The sequence below is a fragment of the Bacillus rossius genome, chromosome 16, assembly GCF_032445375.1.
Source record: "Bacillus rossius redtenbacheri isolate Brsri chromosome 16, Brsri_v3, whole genome shotgun sequence".
NCBI classification, from domain to species: domain Eukaryota; kingdom Metazoa; phylum Arthropoda; class Insecta; order Phasmatodea; family Bacillidae; genus Bacillus; species Bacillus rossius.
Window position 1 is genome coordinate 20,267,276 of NC_086343.1, and position 22,990 is coordinate 20,290,265.

The 22,990-nt window shown below is 37.2% G+C and overlaps 1 protein-coding gene across 4 annotated transcripts in view; it reads right to left on the minus strand.

Moving 5' to 3' along the window:
* LOC134540206 (uncharacterized) overlaps positions 1–22,990 on the minus strand; it is a 316,176-nt gene that overhangs the window by 100,948 nt on the left and 192,238 nt on the right. For all 4 annotated transcript variants that reach the window (XM_063382792.1, XM_063382791.1, XM_063382789.1 and 1 more), the window contains one exon: positions 19,762–19,830. The gene's annotated coding sequence lies outside the window, so the exon portion shown is untranslated. The remainder of the gene's footprint in view (positions 1–19,761; positions 19,831–22,990) is intronic.

A 22,990-nucleotide genomic window follows, 5' to 3' on the forward strand; every position in this document is an offset into this window, starting at 1 on the left:
CTGAGAAAAGCCAGGATACGTTTCCAGGCTCCGGGATCAGAATGGTACATCAATGTTCTTGCCATTTTCTATGATCTTCAGAATCTTGATACATTCGATATTGCTCAGTTGGATGTGAGGCAGCATCCACAAGATATACTGTAGTGTTAGCGAGACATCCTGTCGATTTTCTGCAGCAGCGACGATTAGGGGAGACCAGGGCAATATGATCCCCAGGGGCAAAACGATCACCCTTGGTTTTAAAACCTGTAGGTGCTGCTATCTAGCTGCTAGCATACACACTACTTGTCTTTGATAGAGAAGCACTGTTATGAGAAGTTTCGTGCGTTCAGGATTAACCATGCAGCTGTAGACAACAGAAACCCATTTTATTGGTGAGCTGATCTAAGGTAAGCACACATTTCAATATTTTTTTATTCTTAGCGTATTTGCTTAGTATTGCATTGACTTGTATTGTCAAAACACGCGGGGAATATACATTTAATAGACAATAGTATGAACAAAAAATCTGTGACGGTTGGATGCAGATGTCCGAATGAAACAAACTGTCGCGCTCCGGGGCAAAACGATCCTGCAGTGGGATCGTTTTACCCCGCGGGGATTATTTTGCCCCTGACATTTAATAGGTGTTACTTGTGTATTGGTTATCTGTCTCTGTGTGTCTACAAAATGAATTACACGTGAGCTACTTGAATATTTATACTTATTACCCATTTTAGAATTGAAATTATCTGTTGTTTTTTATACAAAGGCTAAATAATTACTAAAAATAATTTACTGCATGTTTACGATTATAAATAATGTTAATTTTCAATATTTTAATTTGTTTTCGTATATTTTAGCTTGTCTGCATCAAAGTTTTGTTGTAGTGAGATAACAAACTGTATACCAATGAAATTGTAGAACTAAAAATATGCATTGTTCTTAGAAATTTAAATAATAACCTTTTAAACGTCAGCCTATAACACTTTTATTACAACACAATTCCAAAATTGTCTTATTTTTTAATGTTTGGATATATTGCTAACACATTTATCATATCATTATTATTATGTTGCATAATGTTTATTTTCAGGATTACAAAATGGTGCGTACCTACAAACGCAAAACAACTCGCCAAAGTTGGGGAAGTGAAAACATGTCAAGTGCCATTGAAGCTGTACGAAATGGCATGGCTGTAAAGATAGCAAGCAGGAGATTTGGTGTCCCCAGAATGTCACTGAAGCGCCGAATCACTGGTAAAAACATTGATGCAACATCAAATAAAAAAATGTTAGGTAGGTTTAGACAAGTTTTTAACGAAGAACAAGAACAAGAGTTGGTGAGTCACATACTTCAGATGGAAAACACAATGTATGGTCTAACTACTCGTGATGTGCGCAAGTTAGCATTTCAGTTGGCAGAACACCACAATAAGACGAAAACGTCGAGCTACAGCAATACTGACAAGCAGTCCCTACAAAAATATGTTAGTGAATGAAAAGAAGAAAAAAGAAGACGAGGAACAAAACCGAATGCTAAGTTTCAGACCAAATCAGTTCTCAAGAAGAAGAATAAATGAGGCTGTTTACAAAACAGCATCCCTAGTCAGTTTCATGTGGATATGCCACACCAAGATAATAGTGAGGATGACGATGATCCATTATGCATTTACTGCACTGAAGCATTTCTTCAATCTGTAGCAGGTGAGCCTTGGGTGAAGTGTCAGTCGTGCAAACAGTGGGCTCATGTAAATTGTGCAGGCATTGAAGAAGATGATACAGTTTTCTGTTGTGATTATTGTCGCCATTAAAAAGGGAATGTGAGAAGGATTCGTTTAATGGTTAAAACATTATTTTGAAAATGGACTTAACTTTAAAAACCAATTGTCATGCCAGTTCTATAGTGAAAATATATTTTTCTTGATGATTATCAACATAATTACAAATGTTGTAATGTTACTTCATGTCTTTGTTATGCTGCATAATTTGTTAATTTATTTTGGTTGAAATTCACATCTGTATGTGTAAATTAAGTTAAGGATCATTTTGCCCCATACTCCGGGCCAAAATGAGCTTTTTGCATAATAAGATTTAATCACTCTCAAGGATTTTAGTTTTCATGTCATAAATATTTAAAAAATTCGTAAGTGTTCATTGATTATGTCTTCATACACAAACTAATCCTCTCATTGCTTCATGCACTGTTAATTGGGAATAATGCTTCAAAGCTTAAGGGGATCATATTGCCCTGGTCTCCCCTACATTAATATGCATGTCGGCTAGAAGCAGTACCAGCTCTCGTTTCGAATTAATTATTATACATATGCTTGTAGTCTTCAGCGAATCCAAGAAGCATGGACAGAGTAACACAAACTTCGAATGTTCCTTCGGCATATACAGGTAGCTTGTAATCATCCTCCAGACCCCAGCCTGCCATCTTTGCAGCAGACAGTTCGTTCGATGAGATCGAAAGGTAATTTTTCATTGCGGATGTTATGCCCACATCTCTCGACTGGTCTACTACCTCCACGCCATTGAGTACATATGTAATGCGCTCGATTAAGTGAAGGATATTGTCGTCGTCGGATGCGTGCAATCTGTCTTTGTCAGCGTAGAGATGACTGCGAAGGTAAAGTACAGATATCTTGGTGCTGTACAGCCATGCGTTCTTCAGAAGGTGGCGCGTACGGCTCAAACAGGAAAGGCTGGTACTTGTGCAGTTTCATTTTCGTCTTCCATACTTATTTTGAACTTGTTCAATACTGAGAAGAAACTTTATGCTATCAGGTGTTAATGCACCGAAACCTATTAGAGATCTGATATTTTGTAATCCGATGCGATTTCTTTTATAACTGTCCGGTGGCTTCCGTGGAGGAAGGATTCGTCACTATTTTAATCGAATGACTTCACCGAGTTCTAACCAGTAGCTTTTTATAAATTTTATTATTAAAATTTGATTAAATTAATTTTTTTACGAATTTTAAAATTTTTCCCGATTTTCTAGCTCAAAAAACACGGATTTTCAATTTGGTGAACACATTTCAAAATGGCGGAAGTTCCTTTTATTAAAATTTTGTTGCTTGATTTTTTATACATTTTCCCATTTTCCCAGAATTTCCAGTTTTACGGAATTTCAAGATATGGCCGTAACGAAAAATTAAAGATGGCCGTCGTAACATCACAATCCAAGATGGCGGTCGGCATCTCTCACCTCGCCCTGGACCCTGTAGCAGGACATACTATTATATACTACTATCCGAGTATTATCAGCGTAACCTTTTTTTTCCCCCGTAATCAAGACACCAATTGGATATATTGAGTCGTTTTCTTCCGAAGCTCTGCACACCGAATGCGCCCAGGTAGGTTGGGGGCCTTGACAGAGTTCGTGAAAAAACAAACGTGCGTTCGTCTGCAAGTGACAGTTTTTGGAAATGGGTACCACAGGAATTTTTTTTTTTGTAGTTGCGAGACACGGGAACTGTAGAACTGATCGACACCCCCCAAAGGACCGGACTGTACCGGCTTCCGAACTCAACCGACGCTCGCTTTTCCCACAGCGAAGCGGTAGTGAAAAAAGGATTTTAGTGGGAGGGGGGATGGGGTTGGGATGGTTGGTGAAGGAAGGGGGGGGATGGGAGGGTTCAATTATCGTGTTAACATGCCCGTAATGACACGACTGGAAAAGGAGGATAGAGAGAGGGAAAGAGGAGGAGGAACCTGTCTGTTGGCATTCCTGCCGCGTCGAGTGCAGGAAGCGGCTTATACTTCTACATGAGAGCGTCCTCCCGTCGCTTCCAGAAGGCGCGGCGAATGAGCGCACTTTACGGGAAGGGTAGGCCGACGTTTTCTGAAAAGTTAAAGGGGCATGATGGTTGACACGAGTAAGACATGTAAGAAAACCACGTTGGTAGAGGCGAATCAGTGCCGCACTCTCTTTCCCCATGTGTAGGGCCATGCATATTTCGCGAAAAGATTCCGAGATTAGTTATAAGTTAAAAACACTGTAACGTCGTCTGTGTTTCGTGATTGGGCGAATTTCTTACAGGCGCATGTCGATTGTCACAACACCGATCACATGTGTAGGGCCATGCATATTTCGCGAAAAGGTTCCGAGATTAGTTATAAGTTAAAAACACTGTAACGTCGTCTGTGTTTCGTGATTGGGCGAATTTCTTACAGGCGCATGTCGATTGTCACAACACCGATCACAGTAATTCAGAGCGGAAGTAAACGCGTCCTGACTGGTCAAACAAGGGAACGACTTCTCTCGCATACGGCCGCCAATCACAAGGAAGAAACCTCTGGTGCGGGTATACCTTGTTGCAGTCTAACAGGCGTTCAGATTTATTCGCGAAAAATGCCTGCCCCTACCCATGTGGCTTGCAGCGGTTCCCTGAGCAGTTGTGGGGAAGCTGTAACTGACTAAAGCAGTGGTTCCCAAACTTTTTCAGCTGGCGATCCCACCTTTCCTCATAGGACGGTCCATGGCGGAGTAAAAAACCTTATTTGTATCGTATCCCTTCCTTATGTAAATACAATTTATCATCAAATGTTGCAAATAAAATATATATATATATGCATTTTTTAAGATACCGATTGATTACTGATGAACAATTTGTGTTCTGATTTGAAAATTATTGACAAACTCAGGGGCCTAGCCAGGGGGGGGGGTTAGGGGGTTCAACCCCCCCCCCTTAGCACCAAATCTTTAATTAATTTCTTATTCATCACTCAAACAAATTTCAAATTAAAATTAATAAAATTTTTACCACTACAATATTTCAATTTAAGTACCGAAAACTGCTAAAATAGCACTATTTTACACCTTAAAAAACAAATTTTCCCGGGGGAGGACCCCCGGACACCCCACTTTAATAAGGGGAGGGGGCATGCTTCTTAACACCCCCCATACACAAATCCTGGCTACGCCACTGGACAAACTATAAGCACTTTGTAGCAAAACAAGTTATTTATTTAACAATAGATACGTGTTTGCACACAATCCGATTCGTTTAGATTTTTCTTATATTTTTTGATGGTTTATTCGATGTTTTTATGATAGTTTTAGGATCGAGTCGCGACCTACCTGTAACCGTTTCCGCGACCCACTAGTGGGTCGCGACCCACCGTTTGGGAACCGCTGGACTAACGTATTAAATGCTATTACTTTTAGAATTAAAAATGTTCGAACTATATCAAAATGGCAGATATTTGAAACGGTACTATAGGTATGCGGCAGTATTTAAATGTACAAACTGTACAATATCGGTCATTTGATAAATCATTTGGATGATATCGGCGCCAATAAAATATCGTCTTCATATACGTAGACACATTTACCATTGATTTCCTTTTAAAAAAAGAATACTTAGTTATTACTTTGTCTAAAACAGCTTCTACTAGCAAAAGCCAAATGGGCTTTTACTTGAAAATATTTACAAAATAATAATAGTTCAATAAAAGTTAAATTGGAAAATTGACTAATTTCCACAAAAAAAAAATATTAAAGATGTCCTTGAGACATATATCGTTGCCTTTTATGGAATATTTATAAATGTGGAAAAATTAACGTTTTACTAGTTTGATATTATTGGGACATATTACCGATACTAAGAAAAATTATCGGAAATAAAATACCGATACCAAATTATCGGTAATTTGACTATCTATACTTCCGATACCAATATGTAACAATATATCGTTGCCACACTAACTTCAGGACTCAGGAGCGACGTAGAAATTTACAATATCAATTTTATTGTTTTTTTTACTAAATGCCTTTTCAAGTAAACAAGTCTTGATTTATTGGTTTTTATGGGCATAATGATAAATTTTTCTGTCAGTCCTAGCATGTACTGACATCATGAAATCGTGTTGCACACAGATTTTGTTTAACTGCTCGTAAGTAATCTTCGTTTTTTGTAAACATTTCTGTAAATAACACAATTAGGGTTTCTCAAACCCACAGAAACCTGATCTATTAAACATTTGACACGATATCCATTGTTGACAACGTCCGCAAAACTTGAAATTGGTCGAGTAATGCTTTGCATATAGCATTCTTAAGACAAAAACATTGTAATCTTATTTAAAAACAAATGATTGTTGAATTCCAGTCCACCCTCCCAAAGTACACATCTAATTAAAAGAAACGTGCTTTATTTTTCCATCAATTCATTGAGTACTGCGATTGTGTAGCCAAAATTATCTTTGCAAGCTGCGACAACATAAAGTTTTCTTCCTTTAATCAACTTTATTTTTGGTGATTGATTACATGCCATTCATTAAAAACCATAACTTATTAATATAACTAGTTTTAATACTTTGCTACCGTGTTTAACGAACGAAATACTTGTATTAACAAATACCAGATTATTGTGAAACAAAAGTATACTCTACAGATAATTTATCAACTGTTCGCAGTCACCATTTCATCAACTTGGCTTCTGTACAAAACAAAGTAATATTACTATACACGAATGAAAATTGTAATGAGTAATATGGCCAGAAATTTTGGTCAGGATTTTACACTTCAGTCAAACTTCAACCTGGCTTGATTATTTCTTTAAATGATTCATGCCTTGGGTAATTTTGATTTAATACAATTTTTTGGACATACGCCCTTGTAGTTTTGCACTGTTTGTCATGGAAAAGTTCAAAAATGCAAAATAAGAAATAAAAAACGAAAACCCACGAGAACAAGCCTGAATCAGCTGGTGTCAAACAGACGGACCCAAGGATGAAACTAAACACGTATTATGGGCAAAAAAAAAAAAAAACGACGACAGCACATACAAACATCTTTAAACTTTAAATGCCAGAGAGCACAAGAATTCCGTAGAAGGAATTAATTCTTAAAAAAAAAATTGGTTGTCTGTAAAGTCGGTTTACGGACGATAGTTTAACGTGACGTCATAACAAAACATTATAAAAATTATTGCATACTTTTATGAATACTATTGAATCATTTTTATTGAATTATCACTATTTTGTATGGATACAAAGGAGTGAAATGAAATCTACAATTTAATTGATAAATTTACTTTTATTTGCACTCATTAATTCAAATATGTTTATTACTTTAACGAAGAGATTATTTTTCACTATAACTTTTATACATGTATGCTATTTAACTTCTTCCAATCTGTGTTATTCTGTTAAGGATAGGACGATGATATGAAAAGTAGGAAACGAATGGGAGTGTATCAAGTTTAATGTGCCTCGAAAAAGTTAGATCGATGGTTGTTCCAATCGAGTGGAAGAGAGACAGATGCGGCGCAAGCGTACAATGAGCGTAACGGGACAATGTGTGTAACGGGACACTTTTTCGTGCGTGCAGCCTGCGTTCGTCGATTTATTAGACGTTGTCACGTCAAAACGCAGAACGCGAATCATTCGAACGTCTGACTCGGGATCAACGAATTGCAGGAATTTACCGCGAGAGAGCTTGCGATAGAATTCTCTTGGTCAGCACAACATGGCATTCTGAATTAATCTGCATAAAGCATGCCAAAGCGTTCGTGACGACAGGGCAAAACAACGTAATAACCGAGTTCACCGAAGCAATCGTCGCGTGTGTAACTTTTCGCCGCGGACTGCAATGCACCAATCGTGCGCCAGCCTATCGTCGTCTCACGAGCCGAGCCTGATGCGAGATACACTTGCTTAACACAAACAAGCATTGCCCAACTGGAGTTCTCACATGCTCGAAAATATGCCACGCCTGCTTTAAAAAGAAATAATAATTTCTAAGCCTTTACAGTAGTTGGTTCAGAATCAAACTGTCACTTTTTTTTTTGAAGTGAACACTTCTTGAAAATTTCTTTCATAGTGGCAGGCAATTAAAAAAGAAACGAATGATAACAAAATCGAGGGATACAGTTTGGTGTTGCAGCTACATATATACCATCTCCATCCAAAATTTAAATTACACCACTGGATAGCTAAAGGATCAAAGAATTCGTTACGTTAAGTGAGGACTGTGACGCATCGCGCGCGGTGGAGGGGGAAGCGCCGCCATTTTGAGGTCATTTTGCTGCGTTTCGAGATTTCCATTTAGTGTAACTTTTGACTCGGAGAAGCTATGACGTTCGTTTGGGTTTCGATCGTCAGCTCTCATCAAAATCTATCGGTTGCATATATAAAACATTAGGGTGAAATAGTTACAGTGAATATATATATATATTATATATAATATATATGGTGTTAAAATATAAAAAAAAAATAGCGTATTTTATATTTTGTATAGAAAATATTACCTGTCACGTACACGTATTCATCTACAACACACGGCCGTGTCCATGACACAGCTACACCCCATTATTTATTTATTTGTAATTCACGCTAATGGCGACGCACTAGCTGTCCGGACCGACCCGAAATATGAAAGAGGTCCATGCGTTAAGTTAATTAAAAAATACATTTGGGCCTATGGATGGCCTGCAAAAATTACCGGTAGAAAGCCAAGGGCCAATTGGCGCCGAGGCAAATGCTGGTTTTCGGTACACTATCTTCTCCTTCCACGTCATACAGCCCCCCCCCCCCCCCCACCCCTCGGACCGGTAGCGACATTTCGGGGACAGCCACCAATCTCCAGCCAGTCTTTTTCCCCTTCTCTCCTTTTTCCATGTCGTGCAAGAGGGAGGGTCAACCGTCGACGGGGCCGGAAGAAGGATAGAGCTACCGGCCTATCATCGGCGCTACTTCTAGGCCTCTCAAGGGGGACGCACCACAACGCCGAAATACCACAACGCCGAACGTACAATAACGCCGAAAACCATAACGCCGAATGCCAAATTGACTACAACGCCGACAGCTAGAAAACTGCTGTGTACCACAACGCCGAATTACCACAACGCCGAAAAATGTCATTGCAGGCCTGACACAAAGGTTAGGTTAGGTTAGGTTAGGTTAGGCTAGGTTAGGCTAGCCTATGTTAGGTTAGGTTGTGGTATTTCGGCGTTAAGATGCATTTAAGAAACACACACAAATTCATTCAGTTGTTATTCATTTTGCTCCTGTGCCCCCCCCCCCCTCTCCCCGCAGAAACATTTTTCGGCGTTACTGTATTTCGGCGTTGTGGTGCGCAGCAGTTTTCTAGCTGTCGGCGTTGCGGTCAATTTGGCATTCGGCGTTATAGTATTCGGCGTTACTGTACGTTCGGCGTTGTGGTATTTCGGCGTTGTGGTAACGACCCCCTCTCAAGCACACCAGCACCTCTGTCCGCCTCCACGGACACAGACTTTCTTCTCCTTCCAAGTCATACAACCTCCCGCCAATGTAAAAAAAAAAAAAATTACATTGAGCCTAAAGACTGTCGTTCATTCAATTATCGTAAAGAAAATCGCGATGTTGTAGTTTCTGAAAACTGTTAAAATAAACTATGAATGGAGAATTTAAATGTTGTCGTCCCCAGATAATTAGGAGTTTCGCAGATATAACCGGAAAATAATTTCCATATTAAAAAAAAAGTAATTAATTCGTACATGGGAAAGTGTAAAAACTGTCGAGCGTTACAAAAACACTGATAAACTGAAAAATTAACATACATAAACATAATTGTGCTAACAAACAAACTATTTTTTTTCATTCCAAATGTTTCAAAAAAGTGTACATGTTATTGCCAATAAATATCAAACGAATCGTTTACATAATTTGATAATTACTTCCTTGTGAACCTTTTACAAAACTGTTATTGTCCTACCTTCGCTTATGTATCTAGGTGCTCCGAGGGTTACATACGTCATATGTATAAGCGAAATTCTTCTTCACTTCTTGGCTTCATTTAATAGATATAAAAAAAAACCAACGACACCGCTCAGCTACAGAACAGCACTACAATGAAATAGGACATGCAATACACTTTGACCAAGCACTACACATTATAAAACGAGAAGCCAAAGAAATAAAAAAAAAATACCCTAGTACCAGCAACAGAGAAAATGGTTACAGATTAAGTAATATATAGGGACCGGAAAAATTCGCGGGTTCAATGACCTGTAGGATGAACTCCATAGTTCTACCTACACTCGGTCTAATGCCACCCACTGATTGGCTGCTGTCTTGTTAGACGTCCCAACGTAGCAGCCTGTAATTCGATAAAGCTTTGGTTGGGTGTTTCTCATTGGTTCAGAGATATCCAGGTGAGTTGTGAGCCAATAGCAGAGGCAGCACTGAGGTATAACTATTTGTATTTTAGCCTATCGCCAAATGAATTCGCGAAATTTTCCGGTCTCTAGTAATATATGGTAAAATTCATATCCTCCATTCTATACTCCGTGGCTGCATGGCAGAAACCCCGCATCATTAAGGCGTGTTTGTTACACTCGACTAATTTACTTGCCTGGTGTAACTTAGGCTTGAGTCCCGATTAAGCAACTTTACAGGAGAGTTAAAGGACTGTTTTGTCCATTTTACTCAACGATAACGTGTTTTACATCAACCACCCTATGTTTGTGTTCCACAAGAAGTAACTTAGGATTAATTAATTACTAGGGGCCACATAACATTGTAATTTGACTAAATTTTGTCAACTTCAACTAAAGCTTTGTATTTGGAATCTTATCATGCTTACTATATGAAGTGAAAAAAATTATTGGTGCAAAAAAATTATGGTCCAATTGAAAATGAACTTTTAAGACATTATTGGCAATACAACATCAATTACCAATTTCGGAATTTGGTTCGTTTAGCTCCGAGTTAAGAATTTTTTCTTGTAAATCCAAAAAGTCAGTTCGGAAAAGTATATTAAATCTATTGATTACTTTAAGAATCAAACATATTGCAGTATCCCAAATTATAATTAACGTGAAGTTACAGCAGCCTATACATTTTTTTTTAAAATTAGATATAGATATTGACTAAAAAAAATTCTTTAAAAGCGTACAATTTTTCTTTACATGCTAGTTATTCATTAAAATATTTTACCTCAAGGACCAAGTGCAGCTTATAACGCTCTAGACTTCCTTAAGAGTTGTGTGCAGGTTTTTAATGATAATTAGCATTAATAAATACATAGCATTTGCTACATGAAAAGGTTACAGCATATTGTAATTTGGTTAAGATAGCCACTACCGATTGAACGTATCGATCTTCTGGATAATAGTTTTATTTTGCTCACAGCCCAAACTGTCAATATTTTAACAATCGAATAAAATTATTATAGCATATTATAACTTTTTATTTTATTTGATGTAGCACAAATTATGGTCCATACCGCACGAAATATCACTAACTGACACACTTAAAAGTTCCAAATCCCAATGAGTGGTAGCCAACTTGACAAACCTTCTATTCTGGTGTCGTTAACGTGAAACTTAGAGAAGTCTGTGAAGAAACGGGGCGTGTTTTAAAAAAACAACGAACGTCTCACATTATTTTTCATCTCGGACGTGACTTAACGGTACAATTTATTTCTTTACCCTGGGCTCCACACGAGACGTGGTAACTATACTCGGTCAGCAGCTGCATCATCGCAGCAAGGTTTGTCGCCCTGCTCGCCGGAGCGACGAAGAAGTTCGTTTCGCTTCTGTCGCAACTCGCCGAGTCCAGCTCCGGGATAATCAGCAGACGGATCGCTCAGTTGTTTGGATAAACAATACGTGCGAGCGAGTCTCTTAGCACTCGCCAGAGATGGACTGACATTCAACCTCCGGTGAAGAGGTCATCGTGTTGCAAACACACTCGCGATACGAAACTCGGTACACGAAATTCAACGTAGAAATCTTTTTTTTAAAAAAAAAAAAAAAAAAAAAAAAAAAATGGTTGTCTGTAAAGTCGGTTTACGGACGATAGTTTAACGTGACAACGTCATAACAAAACATTGATGAAATTATTGCATAGTTTTATGAATAAAATTTAATCATTTTTATTGAATTATATCACTATTTTGTATGGATACAAAGAAGGAGTGAAATGAAATCTACAATTTAATTGATAAATTTACATTTTATTTGCACTCATTCATTCAAATATGTTTATTACTTTAACGAAGAGATTATTTTAACTATAACTTTTATACATGTTTGCTATTTAACTTCTTCCAATCTGTGTTATTCTGTTAATGATAGGACGATGGTAGGAAAAGTAGGAAACGAATGGGAGTGTTTAAAGTTTAATGTTGCTCGAAAAAGTCCAAATCGATGGTTGTTCCAATCGAGTGGAAGAGAGATAGATGCGGCGCAATGCGTACAATGAGCGTAACGGGACACAGCGCAACGGGACAATGTGCGCAACGGGACATTTTTTTCGTGCGTGCAGCCGGCGTTCATCGATTTATTAGACGTTGTCATATTTACTGTACAGGATGTAAGCTACCTACAGGTTGGTGCAACGAAACGGAACAACTTAAACCACCACCGTGCTTCGAGAACGTATCGGAATGTGGTCTCACCAGTTAAAATGGACACAGCATCACCAGCTACGAGAAACCTTCCATTCACTGACCCTGAGTCGAACGCCCGAATTACCCGCGTGTACGATATGCATCTTCGAATTTTACTTTTTATTCTGTAGTTGCTAAAGTCCAGTACTACCTGGGCACACATACGGCGTGGAGAGCACAAAAAAAGTTATTTGAAAACTGCTTATGATATCAGACTGGTGTCCGTTTACGAAAAGCATTTAAGAATAGCTGAGAGCGGATGAGTAGTTTTATTTCTTTATTTCGTTTAAAACTGTGTTTAAGTAAGAGTGAAAATGGCTAAAATGCGTCTTTAAAAAATATAGGCATTACCACGCTAGAAGCTCCAGCGAGCTTCGAGCTTATCATCCCGCCTCACTGACACACACACAAACACCTACACATACACACACACACACACGGGAAGCCTTCTTTTCACAGACGAGAAAGCCAAACGCCCGATCGTGCATCTTCGGTTTTTTTTTTGTTCATTGTAAAAGGTTAGGTTAGCTACATTATAAATACTTTGAAACATTGTGGACGGTTGATTTGGTTAGGATAGCTACATTAAAGATACTGTGAAATCATGTAAACTGTTTCCTAGCCCTGGATAGCTACATATTAAAAAAGTTATTTGCTAAGCAACCATAAAATTATATTACAGTATTTTTAATGTAGCTATACTTACCTAATATAACCAACCATCCACAATGTTTTAAAGTATTTATAATGTAGTTAACCTATCCTAATAGACCGCAAAATTTAATGCCACACCGGTTTATACAATGAGATAGAACGAAAAAAAAAAACCGAGCATGAACTTCGGGGAACTTCGGGTGTGGTTCTCGTCTGTGTAATGAAGGACCCCCCCCCCCCCCCCCCCACACACACACACACATAAACACACCTGACTAGGAATAAAATTAAAAACAAAATACCATGGAGGATAGGTTTTCGGACGTCTAAGTGATACTAACTAAAATGTAACTTTTGTTGTGTTAGGACAGCGACATTAAATGAATTTTAACACGATGGGCAATATTATGATAAAATACGTTCACGAAAATCAGTTGCAAAGCCGAGTTTTAGTATTTTTTCAAGAATTTTTTTTTCATTTCATCGGAGACATTTCATTATACAGTTTAAATTTTCAGTCTGCTGATGTCAAAAGTTAAATGCATAGACAACACAGAGAATTCCGAGGAAGAAATTGGAAAAAAATATCACAGCACAGACAACCACAGAAATAAATTTTTTTCTGACTAATTAATTACACGGAAGTTATCCGTGACGTGCATGCAAATAACTTTCTACGTCGGCTGATTCTTACTTTGGTTATTTTTTTTTAGATCCATCTGTTTAGTCCGTTCTTGAGGTTTCTCTGTGACATTAAATACAAGTCAGCAATGGCGTATGTACGTTTTGAAATCAATCTTCCCCCATAGCAATAATCGTTAAAAATAACGCATCTGCGGATGCGTACGGGTAACTGATCGGAGGTCAATGGATCCCAAGGGCTTCCTTCGAAACGGGGGGCAGCCTTTTTTTCACAGACGAGAGAGCCAAAACCCGAAGTTCCCCGAAGTTCATGCTTTTTTTCCCCGTATCTTTAATGTAGCTATCCTAACCAAATCAACCGTCCACAATGTTTTAAAGTATTTATAATGTAGCTAACATAACCTAATTGACCATTAGTAGATATCCTTCTATCAACACCACCATATTTATTTACAATGAACAAAAAAAAACGAAGATGCACGATCGGTAGAGACCGGAAAAATTCGCGGATTCATTTCGTGATAGGCTGAAATTCAAACATGTGTATAATTCTGCTGGTTCTGCTATTGGCTCGCAGTTTAACTGGAGCTCTCTGGGCCAATGAGAGACTATCGACCAAAGAAGCGTCGAATCACAAGCTACCCAGTGGAGACGCCTCACAATTTAGTACCCAATGAACACGCGTGTTTACTTGAGAAGTGCAGAGGATAATGGAGGCTATCCTGGAGGTCATTGAATCCGCGAATTTTTCCGGTCCCTAACGATCGGGCGTTTGGCTCTCTCGTCTGTGAAAAGAAGGCTTACCTCGAAACGGACGCCGTCCTGTCCCGGTTTTTCCAGAGACGAGGCCACGGGGGGGCCCACGCCTCGCGGACGCATAATCGATTGTCGCGCGAGGGCGAGGTGGATCGATTATCGCGCGAGCGAAGTCACAAGGTGATCCGCAAAGCGGGCACAATGGCTCGGCGCGCGGCGGTCGCTTGTAATGAACGGCTTGAAGACCCATTGTTTCAGCCCGCGCGAGCAACCGACGAAACCACTCGCCGACCGCTCTAAAAAACAATTTCCTCAGTTTGGCTTAAGCCATCAAATACACCCTTACAATTGTTACGTTTCGTCAATTAATTCTAATGGGGTGTGGCTGTGTCATGGACACGGCCGTGTGTTGTACGTGAATGCGTGTACGTAAAAGGTAATATTTTCTATACAAAATATAAAATGTGCTATTTTATGTATGTTATAATCATGTTTGAAGACTAAGACATTCGGATTTCCATGTTTTTTTATTATTATTTTAACGCCATATATATTCACTGTAAATATTTAACACTAATGTATTATATATGCAATCAAAAGATTTTGACGAGAGCTGACGACTGAAACTCAAATGAACGTCGTAGCTTCTCCGGGTCAAATGTTATACTAAATGGATATCTCGAAACGCAGCGAAATGATCTCAAAATGGCGACGCTTCCCCCTCCACCGCGCGCGATGCGTCACAGTCCTCACTTAACGTAACGAATTCTTTGCTCCTTTAGCTATCCAGTGGTGTAATTAAATTTTGGATGGAGATGATATATATGTAGCTGCAACACCAAACTGTAACCCCCGATTTTGTTATCATTCGTTTTGTGAATTGCCTCCCACTATGGAAGCAATTTTTAAGAGGCCGTGTCAGTAAATGTTTATTTCCAATATTCTGCTCTAGAAGTTCTCTCTTTTAACAGTGAGATTTAGTGGCTTTTTCAACCGAAGGAACTGTAGCCGCAGCGCGTGATAAAGCTACTATACCCTTATCACAGGATTAGTGGGAAGGTTGACAGCTCGAGTTTACTCGACGAAAAATGTATCTGGTTCCTCGACAATCTGAGAGGATGACAATCTGACCGGCGGCTCACTAGGAAATTGCAGATGCAGGGATTCAGAATCAAGAAACCTCACTTTAACAAATGTAGTATGAGTCGTATCTAAAACTAAAACTAAAAATTTTAATACTTTAAACGTATCGGAATACAATTAATCTTCAAACATGTGGTAATTATTCTTTATCTGGATGTAATAGTCCGTGAAAAATAATGTTAGTTGACATTAAAAAGTATACGAAATTCATCATGTAACGTTTTAAAAGGATAATAACATAAATGCATATGCTTAGATATTGCATATGCATCACACACAATCTAAATACAATCTCACTTAAGTCAGACTACCTAATTTTTTACAATGCACCATCATACAGTTTAACAGAGGTAGGTGAACCTCTTATCGACGTTGTTTCAAAGAATTTAAATTTACAAATATTACTATTTATCTTAATACGATATGCAGCCTACCTTTATGAATACGAACATACAAAAAAAATATTGAATTTATCACATTACACAAGACTAAAACACTAACAAAACTTAATTTTATACATTGCTGTAGCATATTAGAAGACGAAATAACTCACAAGACTAACATTAAGAGGGCTGCATTACAAATTTACTTTACAGAGAAGAAAATATCCTTTCAGGATATTTCATTACCTCATTGATTACATAATACTGCCGTTGATGTGATCGTAGATATAAAGTATTTAAAAAATATATTCCATTATGTTTATGTAAATATTTTGAAAACGTTATTGCTTAAAGATGCTCATTATTTAAATAATAACGAATCTTTTACTTTTATGTACTGAACAAACAAAATACTTATAAGTTAATAAGAATAAGCTTAGTTGAGTAACATCTTCAATTTGTATTGAATTCAATGTACATATCGAAAATCATGTACAATGAATGCAACAGATTGAATTCAATAAATATTTGATCTTGTGAAACGGCCATAATATTGATGTAGATTAGGGACCGGAAAAATTCGCGGTTTCGACGGCCTTCAGGATATACTGCACATTCCCCTGTACACTCGGGCAAATAACGGCAGTTCATTTGCTGCTGACTTGTTAGTCGTCTCAGCTTGTTTGTCTGTGATTCGATCCTTCTTTGGTTGGTGTTTTATAATTGGTTGAGATTCGTCCAGATGAACAGTAAGCCAATAGCAAAATCATCTAAAAGGTATATGTATTTGACTTCTAGCCTATCGCCGAATGAATCCGCGAATTTTTCCGGTCTCTATTAATTATAGATGCTCACATGCATCGTGAGAGTCCGTATAAAGCCTATTACAATTCTATAAGTATACATTAAAATGCTTTTAAAATATACATGTGTAATATAATTAAAACTTGTTTAAGTAAGATCATCACAAAAAAAATGAAAATCCTTCAACAGTAAGTGATGTTTTATAAGATTTTAACAAAACACATCTTACAATAAGAGAATACTAATCATACCACATAATTCAACACAAAATATACATTCCAGTAGGCGCTACGTAAAAACAACTTCTATTTTTATGCTGATTACTCTGCATTGTTTTATATATATATCATTATTTCTAACTTTTAATATTCTCTACACATTAACTGAAATTACTTATTTACAGAGTCTTAGCTAATGTTGGTCTGTACCACATACAGTTCGTACGATATCTCTACGCAAAACACATACAGTTCATTATTAGTAATATCAATTATATTTCATGAACATAATGAAATTAGTATAGGCCCTAGGTTGTTCACTGTTAATTGAGTACTTCTGAAGTATTTTCATTGTGAGTTAACATACATACCAAATGCCATTCTTCCAGTAAAGTTACAAAGAAGACAACAAGATAATATAAATATGTATGTAGTACCATATTTTAAACTCCTATTAAATGAATAATAACTCAATCTCTATTCTGGACTATTAAGTAATAATTTTTATTACTGTTATTTATAACTTAAATAAAATGACAACTAACAAATTAGTAAAAAATAGAATTACGTGCGATATAGTGTGACATTTGTACTTGGACGGCAAACGAATATAATAAAATGTCTATGACAATGTTAACTTTACTCATTATTATGGAAAGAAACAAAATGGGCAGATAAGCATATTCTACGCTGACATTTAAAAATGCTCAATTCAAAATGAACATTCCCTAGCAAGAAAATTTATTTTATATCACCACAAAAAATCAAACTGCGGCGTCATTTTCCCGATGACAAACAAAAAAGTTGTATGGTCGCGAATAATACATTCGTATAGCGTCACATCAGCGGAATATTCCCTTGGCATAAATGTGTGAAGTCTGTGGCACTTATGGAGAAGTAAACCTTCGCTCGAACACAAAAACAAATGAACGAACAGCTTTTTTTTTTTTTTGATAAGATGTGCAATCGGAGACCCCTGGGGTGGTTGAAGAGTGTCAGGTCCGTCGCCAGACCAGATAGTAAAAGCTCAGGGGCTGAGGATAGAAAAGGCATATCTCCAAATTATTAAGTATTAATGTTGTCATGTAATTGTTAAAGACTTGATTACACCCAGGTTTATAAACCCATCATGATCATGAAGACACTGATCGGAAGGTAATGTGCAATACATTTCAATGGCGTTTTCAGTTTTTGCTAAATAATTATAAATATAAGCAAAATTTCAATGTATCTGGACAAATCAAAATATTGATAATATTATTTTCATCACAGAAATAATATATGATATGATAACTAAATTTGAAAAAAGCGGTTATGTTAAATGTATTGTATACTTTCAGTAGGCAAAATTTCCGGCCCCTACCTCTTATAGACTTTGAGAAAAACTGCCTTTTAAAATAACATTGATATAGATAGGAGCGCAAATTTGTGACACGGCCTCTTAAGTTTTATTCATATCAAAAAAATGTTGTAAAGATGTGATCGAGTATTTCAGTACCCGTCTATAATGTGTAGCATCTATACCTTGGTAACGAGCAAATTTATGTGTTATCATGTTGCAAATACACCAAATTTAAAGTAGGATTATTTAAAACAATGCCGAGCGTGATAAATGTACACGTAAATTCTGTCTCCAACTAAATTTCTTGACGCGAATCGCAAGTAGTTTCCGCACCAGCCGCTAGAATTCGTTGCCGGATCAGCTACGTCGACTATTTAATCATTCGAAACAGCTCCGATAAGGGCGCAAAAGACTTGAAAAATAATACTAAACCCCTGCTTTGGACCTGATTTTCGACAGGGAATTTAATTAAAATACTGCCCATCCTGTAAAAATTAATTAAACAGCCAGTACTATGAATTTTCCGTTTTAGCTTTCACGCCACCCGCCACAGATGGCAGCACCGTGATTACACATTTCCGTTCCATACGATTTCCGTTACAATCACGAAATCACTACCACCAAATGCCGTATGCCGATAGGTAAGATGTTATACAACAAATATATTAAAATTTCAATTGTATAATCTGCGTCACGTAACGTGTTTCAGACTGACAGTTCTCGAGAGTAGTGCTAGTTTCCTCAGCTGTCACATACACATGAAGTTGTTCACAAACACTATTGACAGTGCAACAGTAGCCGCAGACAATATGTAATGCGTTTGAGAACTGAAAAAAAAAAAAAAAGATACGTGTAAATGATACATGATACACGAAAAAGACTACTCAGAAAATAAAGTAAAATTTTAAGTCTTGTTACCGACCATAAGACCTACAAGCTGGATAGCGTTATTAACACAACCGTTGTTATAAACTACAGCATTTAGCTTTCGTCGTACTTTGGCCATCTCAGCGAGTTGTCTTATTTTAGGCAATGTACGAATTAGCTGATGAGAAACCAAAATAAAGATAGGCAATGAACGTTTTTACTACTGTCACCACCACTGCTGCTGCTGCTGATGCTACTACTACTACTACTACTACTACTACTACTACTACTACTACTACTACTACTACTATTACTATTACTACTAATACCTCTAATACGACTATTACTACAGATCAAACTGGCGCGGTTCTATATGTTAATACATTGGTCACATTGGTAGCAAATTTACATATTTTGAACATAGATAAATTGTGTGTAATGCAATTGCGGTTACACAAATGTTTTTTTTTTCAATTAGTCTTTTAGTTTAATATTTGATGAGATCTCTGGAATACTACGCCATAAAAATACTTCCGAATGCAAATATTTTTAAAAGCTAAGCTATAATATTTTTTTTTATTTTACTTACTTTTGTTGAATTCATCTCCGTCAGTTTTGCGCTGGTTTCTTCAGCGGGTGCAGATTAAGAAACAGCTTTCTGCAACAGAAACCCAGATCCAAAAATTAACAGTTGTTTACGTAACAAGAAAATTCTGCGAGTGAGAATTCGACCGACGAACTTTGGCTTCAGTTTCATAAAAAAAAAAAGGGTTGTAATATACGACTTATCTAAAGTGCCTCCTAAAGCTTTGCATTTAGAACTGATTACCTGCTTCATTGCAGATAATAAAGTATTTAAGATGTAACTATAAACTTCCGGAAAATGTTTAATCTACCGAAATTCTACAACCTTTATTTATTTTTTTTGGATCAAAAGGGTGTTGAAATGTATCGGTAAAATTTTTAATCATTATGTAAAGGTATTTTTAACAATGTTACAAACTCTCTTTTGGGAATAAATCTATTCGCCCATACAAACGGACAATGCGTTTCTCTTAACAGGACATTAATCGCACAGCCATTAGTTATGAGCTTAAATAGGTACACTCATTAATAAACTCTGCTATGCTTATCTTATGAATTCTGCTGAAAATTAAATAAAAACCTCCAACTGATATTTTGTTGAATAAGGCTTAAAGGAGTTCGAATTCGTGAAACGCCCGCAGAGCGCCGCTTAGTCGACGTAATGCCGTGTCGTTGAAAGCCGTTGGGTCATCTGTCACGAATCGTGACGTGTGACACGAGGAGAGGGGGGAAATAAAGTAGACATTCCTGTTCCTGCTCGATTTATGGCCGTTGTTAAATTTACCCGTTGAAAAAAAAAGCCGAAAGAAGCAAACTGAAGATGCGTTCGTTCGATCACATACTCCCACGTACGTACATGGGCGGGGAATGGGAAAACGTAACGCAAGAATGTGGTTGTGAAACCATGCGTTCTCGACGGAAAAGAAACACGTTGACCCCCCCCCCCTTTTATTTTCCCCCTGCCTTGGCATACATACGGTGTGAAGAGCTTCAGGAATAACCACGTGATTTGAAAACCACTCAAGATATCCAAGAGGGAGAAGCATCCATTTTTCGTGTTTTTCAACAGTATTTTTTGACGTGACAACGTCTAATAAATCGATGAACACCGGCTGCACGCACGAAAAAGTGTCCCGTTGCGCACATTGTCCCGTTGCGCTATGTCCCGTTACGCTCATTGTACGCTTGCACCGCATCTATCTCTCTTCCACTCGATTGGAACAACCATCGATTTGACTTTTTCGAGGCACATTAAACTTGAAACACTCCCATTCGTTTCCTACTTTTCCTTATCATCGTCCTATCCTTAACAGAATAACACAGATTGGAAGAAGTTAAATAGCAAACATGTATAAAAGTTATAGTTAAAATAATCTCTTCGTTAAAGTAATAAACATATTTTAATTAATGAGTGCAAATAAAAGTAAATTTTTCAATCAAATTGTACATTTAATTTCACTCCTTCTTTGTATCCATACAAAATAGTGATAATTCAATAAATATGATTCAATTTTATTCATAAAAGTATGCAATAATTTCATCAATGTTTTGTTTTGACGTTGTCACGTTAAACTATCGTCCGTAAACCGACTTTACAGACAACCAATTTTTTTTTTTATAAATAAAACGCGTGTTTTCGGGATATTTTTCAGGCATGACACATCTGGTGCAGATTCTTGAAAGCCCTCAAGGGACTTGCATTACACCTTCGTCTTCATTTCCACGTAGCGTCATGGTCACCTCTCAAAATCTCAACAGTTGTCGTATGCACTACGAGAAGACTGCGCGCGAGTCCAGCCTTGCGCTTAGAGGCGACACCAAGCCGGAAGTACCAGCGAGCGTCGCACTTAACCATTCCTCCTCACTGATACAGACACGCCCTTGAACAGGCGGGGCCCCTAACTTCTCGGTCCCACGCGCTGAGTTATTTATTTCATTTTCTTGTTGCTTAAGGAATTTTCTTGTACACTTATTTCTGCAGCTCTCTTCCACATGTTGTTGAGCCAGAAATTATCTCTCCGGGTATTTTTTTAAAATTTTATTAAACTTTATATTTTTTAATGTAAAAAGTTTCACAATCACAGTTACAAAAACTTTTTTTTATCGATTTAAGATAACATTTAGTAAGTAAACTTTAAGGAAATTTGAGGTGAAATGCAAAAGTGCTATAGTGATGAATTTTCATAATTCGCATAATTAGCTGCCTAAATTATATTTTTAATAATTTTTCGTGAAAAAGTTTTAGTATTCACTTTACTACACAGTAGTGAAACGACTTTTAAGTTTTAAAGGCAGTAATACTGGCTACATCATGAAATAGTTTCAATTTATGAAGAAAAAGATCACATTTTACTTGTGCAATTTTGATAGCTTAATTTAATAAAAAATTATTACTTATACATTAAAAATAAAGAGTCTAAGTTCTGTAATCCATTCGATAATCCTTACTTCTACGCTCTTGAAAAGTTAAAAATGTAACATGGGAATCTAATTATGCAAAATGTATGCGATGTGTGTATACATTATAATAAAAAAAAGGAGACTGGGTGTCTGTCTGTACATAGTTCGTGTAACGTGGAGGCTAAAATTCCTTGCGAGTGAAATTTGTTACTTAAAGATCTTTTTAAAAGTAAATTTCGATGAAAGTTTTCCTTATAAACTCTATACCAACGACTATTTCATTGTTGATCCTTTATTCCCTTTATGATCTTAATAAAGTATATTTCTGTAAACATTTTGCCATCGTATTGCAACGATATTGGTTACATAAAAGTGAATCATCATAAGGCTTTTAAAACCTGCTGAATCAAATATGGCGTCTTTGGTTTACATTTAATCTAGTTCATCTTATTTCTATGGCTATTTATTTATTTTTTATTATGTGTTTTCAAAATTCTAATAAGTTTTTTTCTTCTTCGGTTTCTGTTCAAGTCGTGGCATATGACGTTCCCAAACCGTGTTCTCCCTGTAGACTGTGTGTGTGTGTGTCTGTTGTGAAAGTAAAGTCACTGAAAAAAAAGGTCTTAAAGTTTGTTTTTAACATAAACATAGACTGGTGAGCTGAAACGAAACGCACGCCGTTAAGGAAACGTTCGTAACAATTGTTCCCCGCCGAGTCGCGAGACACCCTGCTTAGCATTTTAATTGAAACCTGTGAGAGACGTTATCGCCGGCACGTGCATGGTTTCTTACCCCCCCTCCCCCTTCCCCCCCCCCCCTGGGTCAATTTCCCT